The sequence below is a fragment of the Pleurodeles waltl genome, chromosome 1_2 (assembly GCF_031143425.1).
Source record: "Pleurodeles waltl isolate 20211129_DDA chromosome 1_2, aPleWal1.hap1.20221129, whole genome shotgun sequence".
Taxonomy (NCBI): Eukaryota; Metazoa; Chordata; class Amphibia; order Caudata; family Salamandridae; genus Pleurodeles; species Pleurodeles waltl.
Window position 1 is genome coordinate 722,977,325 of NC_090437.1, and position 13,759 is coordinate 722,991,083.

Genomic DNA, 13,759 nt, shown 5'->3' on the forward strand with positions numbered 1-13,759 from the left:
CAGTTGCACCCGTCGCGTATTTCACTGTCTGCACAGCAGACAGTGAAATACATGTAGGGGCCCTCTTACGGGGGCCCCTGCAATGCCCATGCCAGTGGCATGGGCACTGCAGGGGCCCCCAGGGGCCCCGCGACCCCCCCTACCGCCATCCGGATCTCGGCGGTCCGACCGCCGGGATCTGGATGGCGGTAGAGGGGGTCGGAATCCCCGCGGCGGTGCAGCAAGCTGCGCCGCCGCGGAGGATTCAATGGGGCCGCGGTACACTGGCGGGACCCCGCCAGTGGTGCCGGTCCGACCGCGGCTTTACCGCCGCGGTCGGAATCCCCATTGGAGCACCGCCGGCCTGTCGGCGGTGCTCCCGCGGTCCTCCGCCCTGGCGGTCAAAGACCGCCAGGGTCAGAATGAGGGCCTCAGTGTCTACTAGTGCCAACTATGCTCCTGCTAACATCTTCTCTAGAAGGGTGTAATTACCCATTGAGGGTGTCAGTTTCCTGGACCAGAATGCATGTGGAACTTTCTTCTTTCCCTGCCTTAGCCACAGACTTCACAGTGTCACTTCATTCTGTATCACCACTAAGAACTCCATCACATACCTCTCTGTGATAGGACCTAAGACAAACTAATTTCATAATGCGTCGCTTGCTCCCTTAAAGGCTTCTTGCTGGTCAGGCCCCTACTGAAAAGAGTGCTTCTTCTTGGTCACTTGATACTATGGTTTCAGTAGTAATCCTCAATGAGGAACATGCTGTGTCTAAAACCCCATCAACCCAATGAACCTTCAAAGCTTTTGCCTTTGTTGTAGGAATTGTCAACTGTTGTACCGTATTGATCACTTTCTGAGGTATTCTTTTTACTGGTTCTGACCAAATAGTACCCACAAATCTTACTTCTTATGCAGCACATTGCACCTTTTTAGGGTTGATAGCCTGCCTTCCCTTTTGTAAGTAGTCAATCAGCCTTTCTAATGTCTCACTGACCTGTTCTTGGTTTCCCCTGCAATCATGACATAATCAATGTATTGTGCAAGTCAAGTGTCCCCTGCTGAGAATTTGGCCAGCCTGGCTATCAATCCATGATACAATGTAGGACTCTGTCCATACCCTAAAGGCAATGTTCTGAATGTGATCTGCCTATTATTCCAACTTATTGAAAATTGATTCTGACTGGCATCATCGATGTAGAGGGAGTAAAATGCATTCACCAAATCAATAACCGCTTGACACTCATTCAGCTCTTTGTTCAAATTCTCAGCTAGTGTGATATTGTCAGGAACGTCTGTCATCAAAGGTGAGACTACCTTGTTCCATTGTTATTAATTAACAGTCGTTCTGTGTGTACCATCTGATAGGGAAGATAAAAGTACTTCAAACAACCCCAGAATAGTCTCTGAAATCTCTTTATGTCCTCTAGTTAAATGGTATTGCTTAATATAAACTGGATCAGTTGGTGTGGGCGCATGCAAAGGGCTCCATTTAGCATGCCCAATCAGGATCTTCTAAGGCTTCTATCTTTGATGTTTATACGGAGCAAAGACTGCCACGGTCCCACCGGCACCGCTAGGCAGCACAGACCACCACTTCTAGGGAGCAGCACAAACAGGCCCACAGAGACAGTGTTTCCATCTGACACATTAAGAGTTTGCACACCGCCAATGTGATCATGGCTGTCCTACCACCATCACGTCCCAGCAGGAGGAAATGGAGAGCATAAAGGGAGCAACTCAACAGCAGGCAACCTTGTAACCCATCACACAGGTCCTGCCACTGTTGCTGATCACCAAAGAGCCCTAAATCCACATAACCGTGGACGCAACCCAACCACAAGTACACACTCCTACCTGTGTCATTACGTTCAACAACAGATCGTCGCACCGTCATGCATATGATATAGGGGTCACACTATGGGGACCAAGTACACGTGTCATTGTGTGCACAGCCCAAGTCATTCACAAAGACAGACACATTCACAGCCACAAAATGCCCCCTTTGAACAGTCCTTCATGCTGCACAGCAACACAACACAAAAATACATGTCTGACCATCTCAGGCACAGGGATAGTGAAGTGTACACAACAATGTATCACACAACACCAACAACACAGCAACAACATATCTACAAATATAACTGACACCCTCACGTTCTTCACATGACATGGACTGCCGTCACATTCAACACATATGTATAGATGTGCGATGGAACACAAACACCACACCCATTAAACAGCCCTGCAATGGAGACACTCATGACCAAAATCGCCCACATTGCAACACAATGGAGAGACAAATATACAAGGCTCACAATGCAAACAATACCTGCACAACAGGAATAGGGGCATCAGGAGCACTCAGGGAAGGATGCTGCACTGGGACACACTGCACTTTGCACATGACATGTCTACACAAACAATCACTCATCAACTGTGTTACACCTGGCTCATCCCTAATTATCAGGGGGAGTTGTCAGACCCTACCACATTTAATTGGAAATGTGACTGAAAGGAATTTGCCCTGTACTCACCCCTTTGTGGCTGCTGTGTTGTCCTCAAATGCACATCAAGATCTAGGTAGGCCACCGCCAGAATGAATGTGGGCCATTTGGGGGATCATGGTACGACATGCGCCCTATCCACACTTTGAGGACAGCCCCAGGTGGATGTCTGTGATCTTCTGGGCCAGCGGGTCTTCACCTTCTGGGCGATGGCTCTCTATAGCTTCTTATTCTGATGGGCATTAACCTCCATGGATGCAAAAAGGAATTTCCCTCTGTATCCATTCCTAATCTAGTCATTGGACTGAGGCATTCAGGACATGTTTTGCCACTAGAGCATTATATTGTACTCATGCCAAGATCTGCTAGTGTACAGGGAGTGGGCACAGTGCCACAGTTGCATAGCCACAGTGACTCTCACACAGCCTAAGCTAGGTCCCATACTGGGAGATACATTTGACAGGCCCTGGTGGCAGCTGGCAGTAGAAAAATGTACTAGAGCCTGCTGAACAAGTCTGGAAAAACTGAAGTCTTTTCTCCACATCTAGGAATTTTGCAGGTATTCATTATTTATACTTAGGGAACTGCCATGGCACAGTATTAGCACCATTGGATAAAATAATGCAATACACAGAAGTAAAAGTCACTTATTACATACAGTAATTATAAGAAACATATGTGCCATATAGGAGTGAATCATGATTCAGTGCAAAAGTAGAGATCCCTCTTCAGTATACGGGGGATCACTTACTTTTTTGGGGGATATAACCTTTTACAGTCATAGGACCTACGGTATACTATATCTACACATTGGATGTAGGACTGTCTAACACTGTCTGAAAAAAAATTAAGTTTCTCTGATGTTTTCCAATAACTATTGACTTCAACCAACACTAAAATGCACTCTTTTTCCATTGCAATAGTCCTAAAATGCACTTGCCCACTGTCCTTATTATGTTCCCTTTGGAACTTATTGGTTGATGGGTGTTACTGCTTTATTCTGCCATTCATTGCATCTGCGATTACATTGTCAATGCTTTTACAGATTTCAGTGTCAGGGCATTACAATCAATCTACATACTATAATGCCATACACAAAAACATGCAAATTAATGAGGGCATGCCTATAATTTGAGCATATCTGAGTTGTTTTACACTGAAGCTTCACTACAGATGATTTCCTTCGCCTGTCTTTAAAATGTGACCTTGACCAAAGAACTAATGTTTGAACTTGAAGCAACTGAAGACATGGTTCATCTCTGTCAATCAATACCTGACATGAGGTATGGTAGAGCCTCTGGTAACGTGCTATGCTTTTCCTTTCTGTTTCACCACTACTACAATGATAAATTTCTTACCTTCATCATAATGAGAGCCATGTACAATGAGAGCACTTGAAGTCTGCTAAATTCCTATATTATCAATGATATGCTATCTTACAAGTATTCTCTTTGATACTGTCTGAGCGTTTTCTGCATTAAAATAACTGATTCAGGATTGTATCTATGTGTAAGTCCCAAAGGATGAGAGACCTTGACATAATTTTCAAGGAAACCTGGATACCGAGGTAGGGAAACCCATACAGAAAATCCACGCTGGGAATCAATGTAGAACAAGGTTCAGATACAAATTATGAAGGTTAATTTAAAATTTAAAACTCCCTTCAGAAGGCAAAAAGGCAATAGTTAATCAATTCAATTTAAGATACTCAAAATGCAAATAAATATGCATCAGCATAGACAATGGAAGCTGATCCCTAGACTAGTCCATTGCTGAACCAAGTACAGTGTAGGGCAAGATTAATAATAAATCAAAGAGAAAATAGTCTTAGTCACTGCTCATTTTAAAGGTAGGAGAGCCCAATCATCTCATAGACAACACCCAATCCTGATTCCGCAGTAATCACAGCACCCAGACAGCCCTGATCGTGGCAACAGATGACATCCAGGCCCTCCTCCACAAAGCCACCCTTATCCTTCTCAATCTCTCAGCGGCTTCTGACACTACCCCCCACTACATGCATCAGCAGACTTCACAACAACGGCATCCAAGAAGCCACCCTCAGATGGATCACCTCCTTCCTCACCGACAGATTACAACAAGTTCACCTACCATCCTACACCTCCAAACCCAAACCAATCATTCTTCAGGTTCCCTCAAGGCTCATCACCAGCCCAATCTTCTTCAACATCTACACCCCTCTTGCCAGGATAGTCAGAACCTACAGACTCAACATTATATCCTGCGCTGACAAAACACAACTCATCCTCTCCCTCTCCGAAAAATCCACTGGAGCCAGAACCAACTTCCACCAATGCATGACCAGGGGCGCCAATTGAATGAGGAATAACCGTCTCAGGTTAAAAAAAGACAAGACAGAAGTCTTGTTCATTAGCAGCAACAACTCCCCCTGGGGATCCTCCTCGTAGCCCACAGAATGAGGGCCCACACCAACCCCAGTTGAGCAAACCAGAAACCTTCGTATCATCCTGGACAGCAAACTCACTATGAGGTCCCAAGTCAATGCTTTTCATCCTTCATTTGTTATGTAAGATTTTCAAGTGGATTCCCCAAAACGTGAGCCGCACCATCATCCAAGCCCTCATCATCAGATGACTGGACTATGGAAACACCCTTGGAATTGAGAGGCCTTTGGAATCAAGGCCCAACTAGTTCAAAGACTAAAGACCTTCCAGAATGCTGCAGCAAGACTCATACTGGATCTCCCTCATCTAACCAACATCAACCCACCTCTAAAAACTACACTGGCTCTTAGTTTACAAGAGATTCCAGTTCAAGTTCCTCACTCACGTGTTTAAGGTCCTACACAACTCCATACTCACCTACATCATCCACTCCCTCAGATTCTGCTAACACTCCAGACACCTCCACTCCGCCTCCCCCGTGGCAGCCAATATCTCCTGCATACAAAGCAGCAGAGCAGGAGGACTCTCCTTCTCCTACCTCACTTCCAAAGCCTGGAACGGCTGCCCTTTGCACCTCAGGGCCTCCCCTTTTCTCCTGGAGTTCCCTAGGATGCTGAAAACCTGACTCTTCAACTGAGACCCTGGACTCTGCCAGTGCCTGGATACCCTTATGGGTGAGAAGTCGCGCTCTACAAGTCAACTGATTGATTATTTTGGGAGAATCATGAAAATATTCAAACTTCAAAGCCAAACAAAGGTCTGACATATGAACTGTCTCTAAAAGTGGGAGAAAGGGCATTGGCACACTTCCCAAATACAACTTTTATAGAATTTTATAAGCAGAGATTCAAGCCCAAACCATTCTGTGAAGTGGCTCCATGATCTGTAAAGCTCACATTCCAACAATCCAATCATCTTTTATTTTACACTACATAAAACAAACTCACTCTAGAAACTCTCCCAAAATGAATAGTCTATGAGTCTTTTCACTCTACAAAAAAAGTGGATATGCATTGCACCACTAATCAATAGCTATTTGAAAATATAGGTAAACCATGTTTTACCTTAAAGACAGCAGTCTTGAATGATTAAAAACTGAATGTATGCCCCTCCTAGTGAGCTGGTAAATTGTTACAGCTAAAACAAACATTACTACTGAACAGAGCATATTTTGAATATTTAATGAATTAAAGGGCGTAACTTTCAAAGGACATGTTTTCAGTGCAATAAGGATAAAGCCCAGAATTAGGTTTGTTATATACATATGCAGACTTAAACAATGTATTTTATTGTTAAGGACATTCTGACTCTCAGAGTAAAGACAGAGAAAGGTGTATGACAGACACTCAAAATAAATCTGAGGCCTTGTTATCTCAACGTTAACGTGCTTTATTAAGAATTATTTCTGTCATCAATCCATAAAGTGTTACTGGCACTTGACAGGAAAAAGTCTAAAAGCACACACCAACACACATTAATCCCTGCTATGTTAACTTGTCCCTTTGTTATGACACACAGGACTATGCACAGTGCTGCTGGCCACTGCGCATTGAACCTGTAATTTGAATTACATTTGTATTGTTCACGGTTTTGGTGTCAGTTTTATCTTTTTCATTCTGGCAAGGTACAGTGACATCTATAAACAGCCCTTAAACTTGAATTGATATTTGTTATATCATTTCAGGCATTCAATTTCATAAATTCATGAATGGTTACTTTTCCCCAGCCATTCCTCATGCGTGTTCTCATGCCACAAGTAGTTACTGGAAAATGGACTCTAAATGTTAATGATTGCTTTGACGATCTCATCAAAAACGTATCTTAGCACTATTGCATACCACACTGCTTCAATGTTTGAATAGAGAGGCATTTTGCGCACTTAGCATCCAAAGGAGTAAAGCACAATGACAAAGCCTGGGTGAGGGATATTCTGCATTCCTGGTATCAGGTTTATAGTACCTAAAGACTACTTAACTCCTATAATTGTTTTGAAATATATATATAACCTGATCAGAATGAAGGTTAATGCACAATGTTCTAATACTTCTACTCTGGTGGAATCACACCAGTATAAGTTATGGCTGACCTTCAGGGTCTGAATTTTGATGAGGACACTGTCCAAGCAATTCTACAAGCACCATTGATACTAGATGGTGACCACAGTGGTCCATCAGGTTGTTCTAAAGAGGAGTGGGACAAATTGTACAGTTTAAAGAAAGAACTTATCAAAACAGTCTTACACCGCACAATAATGAAAGAATACCTCTGGGCTAATATCTCACCTCAGGGCCTGGTAGTCACCAATGTCTCCAGAATTTTTCTACAGGATTTACATTATCCCAAAGACTGGGCACAGGTGTCATGGAAATGTACATGTGAATGGCTAGTTCTCATTATCAACACCTCCAAACGTCTGGATGATTCCATCACAATACAGATTTCCATGATGGAGTTGTCCATTAGAACCACTATTCAACTATCACAATTCAAATCTCGTCTGGCTGAGATCAATACAGAACTCAAAGAGACTAAAGAACATCTGACTCGCCAGAAGATCTCCAAACTCCAAAAGGACATTAAAAATTCAGTAGAGAGAAGATTTACCCATACACCAAACATGATTACCAACAAGAGGGTGGTTCGGAGACCTCAGATGACACATATGATCCGCACCGGAAAGTACGTACACCTCAGTACAGCTCTAGTTCTGACGGCTGGAGTAGCGATGAAGAGCGACAACCGTACCGAAACCGCCAGCCACCTCCCTTTGGCTTAACTCCTCCATTCCCATATGCTCAGTTTCCAGTGTAGCAGCAACCTTCCTACCCATTCTTTCAACCACAAGCCCAGATGGCGTACCATCCTTTTTTAGGAAGAGGCCGGGACAGGGGCAGAAGAAGAAACAGAGGAAGAGGCAGGAATATGCATTGGTCCCAAGAAGAACCCCAGATGGTGACCAGGAGTCGCAGCGCGAGACCATCAAGGAAAACTTGGTTGTTAACCTATCTGATACTATTCTTTCACCAGAAGAAATTGCGGTACTTAATAGGGGTTTAGGCTTTGTGCTACTCCCAAAGAGGATCGTTTCCACCTTAACTGTGAAATCACTGCATTATTCCGGAAGATCCGTTGACGTTTCTTATTTAAAAATCAACCAATGTTACCACAGGTAGGAGACACCAATTTAAGAAATCCTTCCACATTTATGCCACCACCCTCATCAGTACCTGTGGAAGTTCTTGCATTTGAAAAGGCAGTACGACATGAGGTTGAGTTGTTAAACTCTGTAACACACTTTCAAAATGTGTCCAACAATGAAAGAAAAGCCATCCAGACATTGTCCGTTCATCCAGAAATCATCATCAAACCAGCTGATAAAGGAGGAGCTATTGTGATCCAGAACATAATGGCTTACAGATAGGAATGTCTTAGACTGTTGAGTGACACTTCATACTATGAACCTATACCCTCTGATCCGACCCCGCGTCTACAAAAGAAAATTAGAGGAATGATAATGGAAGCGGAAGGTCTCGACTGGATATCTCATGCAGAGGCACACTTTCTGGACACAAAAGAACCAAGAATCCCTAATTTTTATTGTCTCCCTAAAATTCATAAGGGTACTCCACCACCAGGACCTTCAATTGTATCAGGGAAAGGATCTTTGCTAGACCCCTTATCAAAATTTTGTGATTTCTATTTACAACCTATTGTTCAGGAAGTACCTACATTTTTGACGGACACCAAAGATACTTTGATCTTGTTAGACGAAGTCAACAAAAGTGGAACTACTGACATGTTGATATGTTGGATGTAGAGGCTCTCTACACCAACATACCGCAAGATGCTACCTTAGAAGCAGTTGAAGACATTCTTTGCTCAATGACATGGCCTTACAAAACTCCAGTTTCATTCATTCTACAATGTGCGAGTTTAGCCCTTAAAGAGAACTTCTTTCAATTTGAGAACCAACTATATTATCAAATTCAAGGCCTCAATGGGCAGCACATTCGCTCCCAGCCTGGCCTGTTTGTATATGTACACTTTTGAATCAAGATACATTCTACCACCTACTCAACCTTTCGCTTCTAATATCCGACTATGGCGTTGATACATTGATGACATACTAGTCGTATGGAAGGGGGATATTGACCAGACAAAAACATTTATTGAGAGGATCAACACTTTGGACTGCAATTTACGGTTTAGTGCTAATTTTTCCTCAGATGAAGTTTCTTTTCTTGACTTACGAATTATCCTATCTAATGGGATCTTACATTCATCCATTTTTCAGAAGCCCACAGATAGGAATAGTTTACTACTGTTTGACAGTCACCATCCAAGATCATTACAACAGAATTTACCATTTGCCCAATTCCTTAGACTTAGACGCAACTGTACAGAGGTCTCTGGTTTTAATGATCAATCAGAAATTCTGAGCCAGAAGTTAACAAACCTTAAATATCCACTACGGATTATCAATTAGGCCAGAAAAAGAGACTGAAACATACCTAGAGACACTCTTCTGAACACTAATCCACGCGAACCACAGTCAAGACTAACATGTGTTACTACTTTCACTCCCTTGAGTAACCAAGTAAGAAAGACTATTAAAAAACATTGGTCTATCTTGAACATTTCAGGAGATGCTTTAGCGCACCCTTTGCATTTAAGCGCACACAAAATATTTGAGATCTAGTAGTCCACACCAGACCATTGCATCACCAACATCGTGATAACACGAAGCCTGTACCTTGGTTAGGGGTCGTAGGCCATTATCTCTGTCGCAACTGCAATGTGTGCCCCTTCTCGATGCACACACAAGAAGTGGACTTGGGCGAAAGGACATCATGGCGACTGAGTGCACACACTATTAGTCGCACCAAGAACTGCATTTATATGATCACCTGTCCATGCAGTCCTCGATACATAGGGATGACCACCAGAATGGTCAAAACACGTATTAATGAACATCGGAGCACCATAAGATGCCAACGAGCAGCAACTAAACTTACCAAACACTTTATTGAACTCCACCATACACCAGACGATCTCACTTGAGTGGTACTGGAATGCGTAACTAATATTAAAAATAATACCAGAAGACTTTTTGAGAAAGAACAACGCTGGGTGTTTAGATTAGGAACTCACCAGACAGGATTAAATGATGACATACCCTGGTTAGAGTTTACCAATTGCTAGTGATATATCTTATTATGGTTTATGTAGAGAGATATGGAGATTCTAATGATAGTCCTCTTTGTGTATCGGGTCTATGAGAATCATGATTTTCTACTTTAAATAGACATCTACCTAGAACACCTACCACTGTAATTTCCTGATGGTATTACTAGGTACTGACCATTTCTTTGAGGACCAGATTTGAACTTCCTTTTGCCATTCTGTCCTCATCTGTTTAGTTATTACCTATAGATGACTTATTTATTAAAGAACTTTTTGTGCTGACGACATTTCTTTACCTACTGGCTATCAAAAAATATTTTTTGATTTAGAGACTTTTTTTCTCTGTAGTCGTTTATCACATCTTCTGACCATTCATGATGATATCTTGTTTGGACATAAATTCCTTCTTTTTTGCATTATCCATACGTTGCTCTAATATGATTGATGCTTCCTGTTTTACTTGTGCCCTATGCTTTTGTCGTTTTTTCCAAGAGAGACAGTTACTCTATTTTTGACTATCAAGATGGCTGCCACCCTGGGATCGAGTTTTTTAGTCCTTTTTATATTTCAGACATAATGTTGTTCTATCATGGCCACCACCTTGAGTGAACCGCAGTCCTACTTCTATGTTCATGGCTGACCTCCATTTATCTGCCCCTCTCCGGTCCCGTTCTCACTTTTCTGGGAACGCAGAGCTGGGGGTAGGTGCTGAGCCGCCTGGTGGTCTTATATCTCAGGGTAAGTGTTCCCCTTTAGCATGTGAGCTAATTTTGATGATCGCCCAGTTCTTGGACCATCACTATCTCTTTAAACTATTGCGGACACAGTGACACGAGGCAACAGGGCGTGAGGAACCGTTTACGCTTGGTGTGAGCTGTCATTTGCAGGGGGCAACATATCTCCGAACATTAGTGAGTTTATGCCGCTACTATTAACTCTCCACGCTTGATGGGAGCTATCATTACTCGTTCTTACAAGTTTAATAATGACCAATACATTCAAGACTGATGTATATGTTTCCATGTTACGTTTTTGTTATGACTAATGATATACTCTTGAATTTAAATAAGCTGATGCCTCAATACTGTGGATGTTTTTGACTAACATGGGATATTTTTGATTCATACTCTGTGTATGTTCACACTTCTGCCAGCATATCTATACATTTCTCTATATTTTACTATTATGTATGACACTCTTTCTGCATTTACACCCAGTTCATTAAACCAGCCTGGACTACTGATGCTCGCTGTTTTCCCGATGCGGACCATCCTTTAATACAAGGAGGGTAATTATACATCCTCTGAGTTGTGGGGGTTTTCTCAGAATATTTGTCACCTGTGTGATACACTGCACATTAGGGATCTTCACCTGATTGAAATCACTGTGCACAAAAGAAAAAAAAAATCATAATTTTATTCTGTACATTTTCTCTTTTCAGGTTCCTGTGATAAGCATAGATTCCTAATTGGGTTATAACATGTGGATTAGGCATGTTTTGGTCCTGATGAATCGCACCGATCTTAATTGACACTATTTGCGAGAAACATGTTGACCATTATAGTATTAGCATGGTGATTTCTGTGCTTACTTTTTGCTTTCCCTGAATTTTGGGACTGCTGATCCTTTCTTAATTTTTTTGAGGATTTCTAATTATTACCCGCTCTTGCTTTTTTAATCATGACAGAGGTCGATGTTTAATTAAAATAATCTCTCTAGACCTCTAGCCATTTTTATCCTCACACACCTATATATCAATCCCATTTTCTGACGTTCACCAACCGGCATTTCTATATTTAAAAGATCTCCGGCAAAGAGCTCCCGCTAGGGGCCCGTCAGGCATTGCAGTGCCGGCCTGAAAAGGAGCAAAAGCCCGATGATGAAGCATGTCACCATTTGGTGAGTGAGGGCTCTTGTTCTAAATCAAATTGATTCTTTGGATCCATCAGTTTCTTTAGATTCTGTACAGAACCCATTGTTTGGAACTGTGTACCCTTGTCTTTTTTTAGGTTAATGCACAATGGACCGCAGAACCTGCTTAGAGTTTTTCACTCACAAACTTTCATTGCAGAGTGCTACCACTAAACTGAGAAAATCCAGTAAAACCATTAACAAAAGAAACAACCAAAGACACCACCCCTCCCGCAATATCAATCAAGGCTGATTTCCTTCCCGGAGGTGCTTTGCTTCTGGCCTGAGTTTTTGTGCTGTTGGCAAGGATTTGTCACAATGGCCTGTGACTTGGCATCTCAGATTTTGTGGAACCTATGCTTGCTACACAGAGTTGGGCCAACCACTACTTCTGGGTTGAACTGAGCTTTGATGAAAACAGCTACGATCTGAGGTTTTGTTGTTGCACTGTGCCAAATTCCCAGCACCATACTAGACTCATTAACTCAGGTGCCAGATGTTTGACATCATCTTCCACACATCCTTTTGCCCTTCATTTCAGTAATTGTCCTCAATCACTTTATTTGAAAAGTTGGATTCCATTACAATTTTGTCTAATTTTTCTAGATATATGTAGATGATATGTCTTTATTTTGGTTAAAACATTGATTTCTACCTATATTTTTACTCTTCTAAAAGGATACATCTCCATTTGTTGATTAATGCATGACCAAGAACTTCCTGAGTCTTGAGCTTAGCAGTTAATAAAAAAAATCCAGCCAAGGAAAATTCCAAAAGGTCTCTGGTTTGTTTGCTTTGGATACTTCCTGTTGAAGGTATCACGTGAGTGCAGCTAAATCCCATATAGCAGTCTGTACGTTTCCACTCCTATTTTCCCAGGTAGGCTCGTACATTGGCATTGGACACATTGATGGTTGGAAGAAGTTTCAGCTAAGGAACCAAGCCAAATGCTCCCAGCTGCCACTTGGGATCAGACATAACAAAACACAAAATATCTTTCCAGGAAAGACTGCATTTACCCCAGCAAAAAGTATGATTGATACATGAGTAGCATAATCCTTGCGTATAGCATCTGTTCCGTAGTTGAGACATGTACATAACAATTGGATGCTGTTCATTTTGTAAATCAGGATTATAATATGTTTTGACTCGTACACATAAATAAGCCATTCAAGATAGGGGGCATTTGAGACTGCTATAGAGTCAATCAACCAGCCAGAGTTTGGAAAAACAGCCTAACTGTTAGGAATGGGGTTTTTGGTTGGCAGTCAGGTTACCCCCTGTCCAAGCAAGGACCCTCACTCTAGTCAGGGTAAAAGAGAAACCCCGCTCACCCCCTTGGTAGCTTGGCACGAGCAGGCAGTCTTAACTTCAGAGTGCTAGGTATAAAGTATTTGTACCAACACACACAGTAACTTAATGAAAACATTACAAAATGACACAACACAGGTTTATAAAAATCGGAAATATTTATCTGAACAATACAAGACCAAAACAACAAAAATCCAACTTACACAAGTCAAGTTATTAATTAAAATGCAAAAAGAGTCTTAAATCCTTTAGAAAACAATGCTAACACTGTTAGCATTGAAAAGTACCTGGGTCGTGTTAAAATAACATGCACGGGCGAGTGTGCATCAAAAAAGGTAAGCGGTGTGTCGATTTCTCACCCGCAAGTGAGCTTGTGCGTCGTTTCTCCTTCTATGGTCAGACCGGCGTGCATCGTTTTTCCTCCCCACAGGTGAGCGATG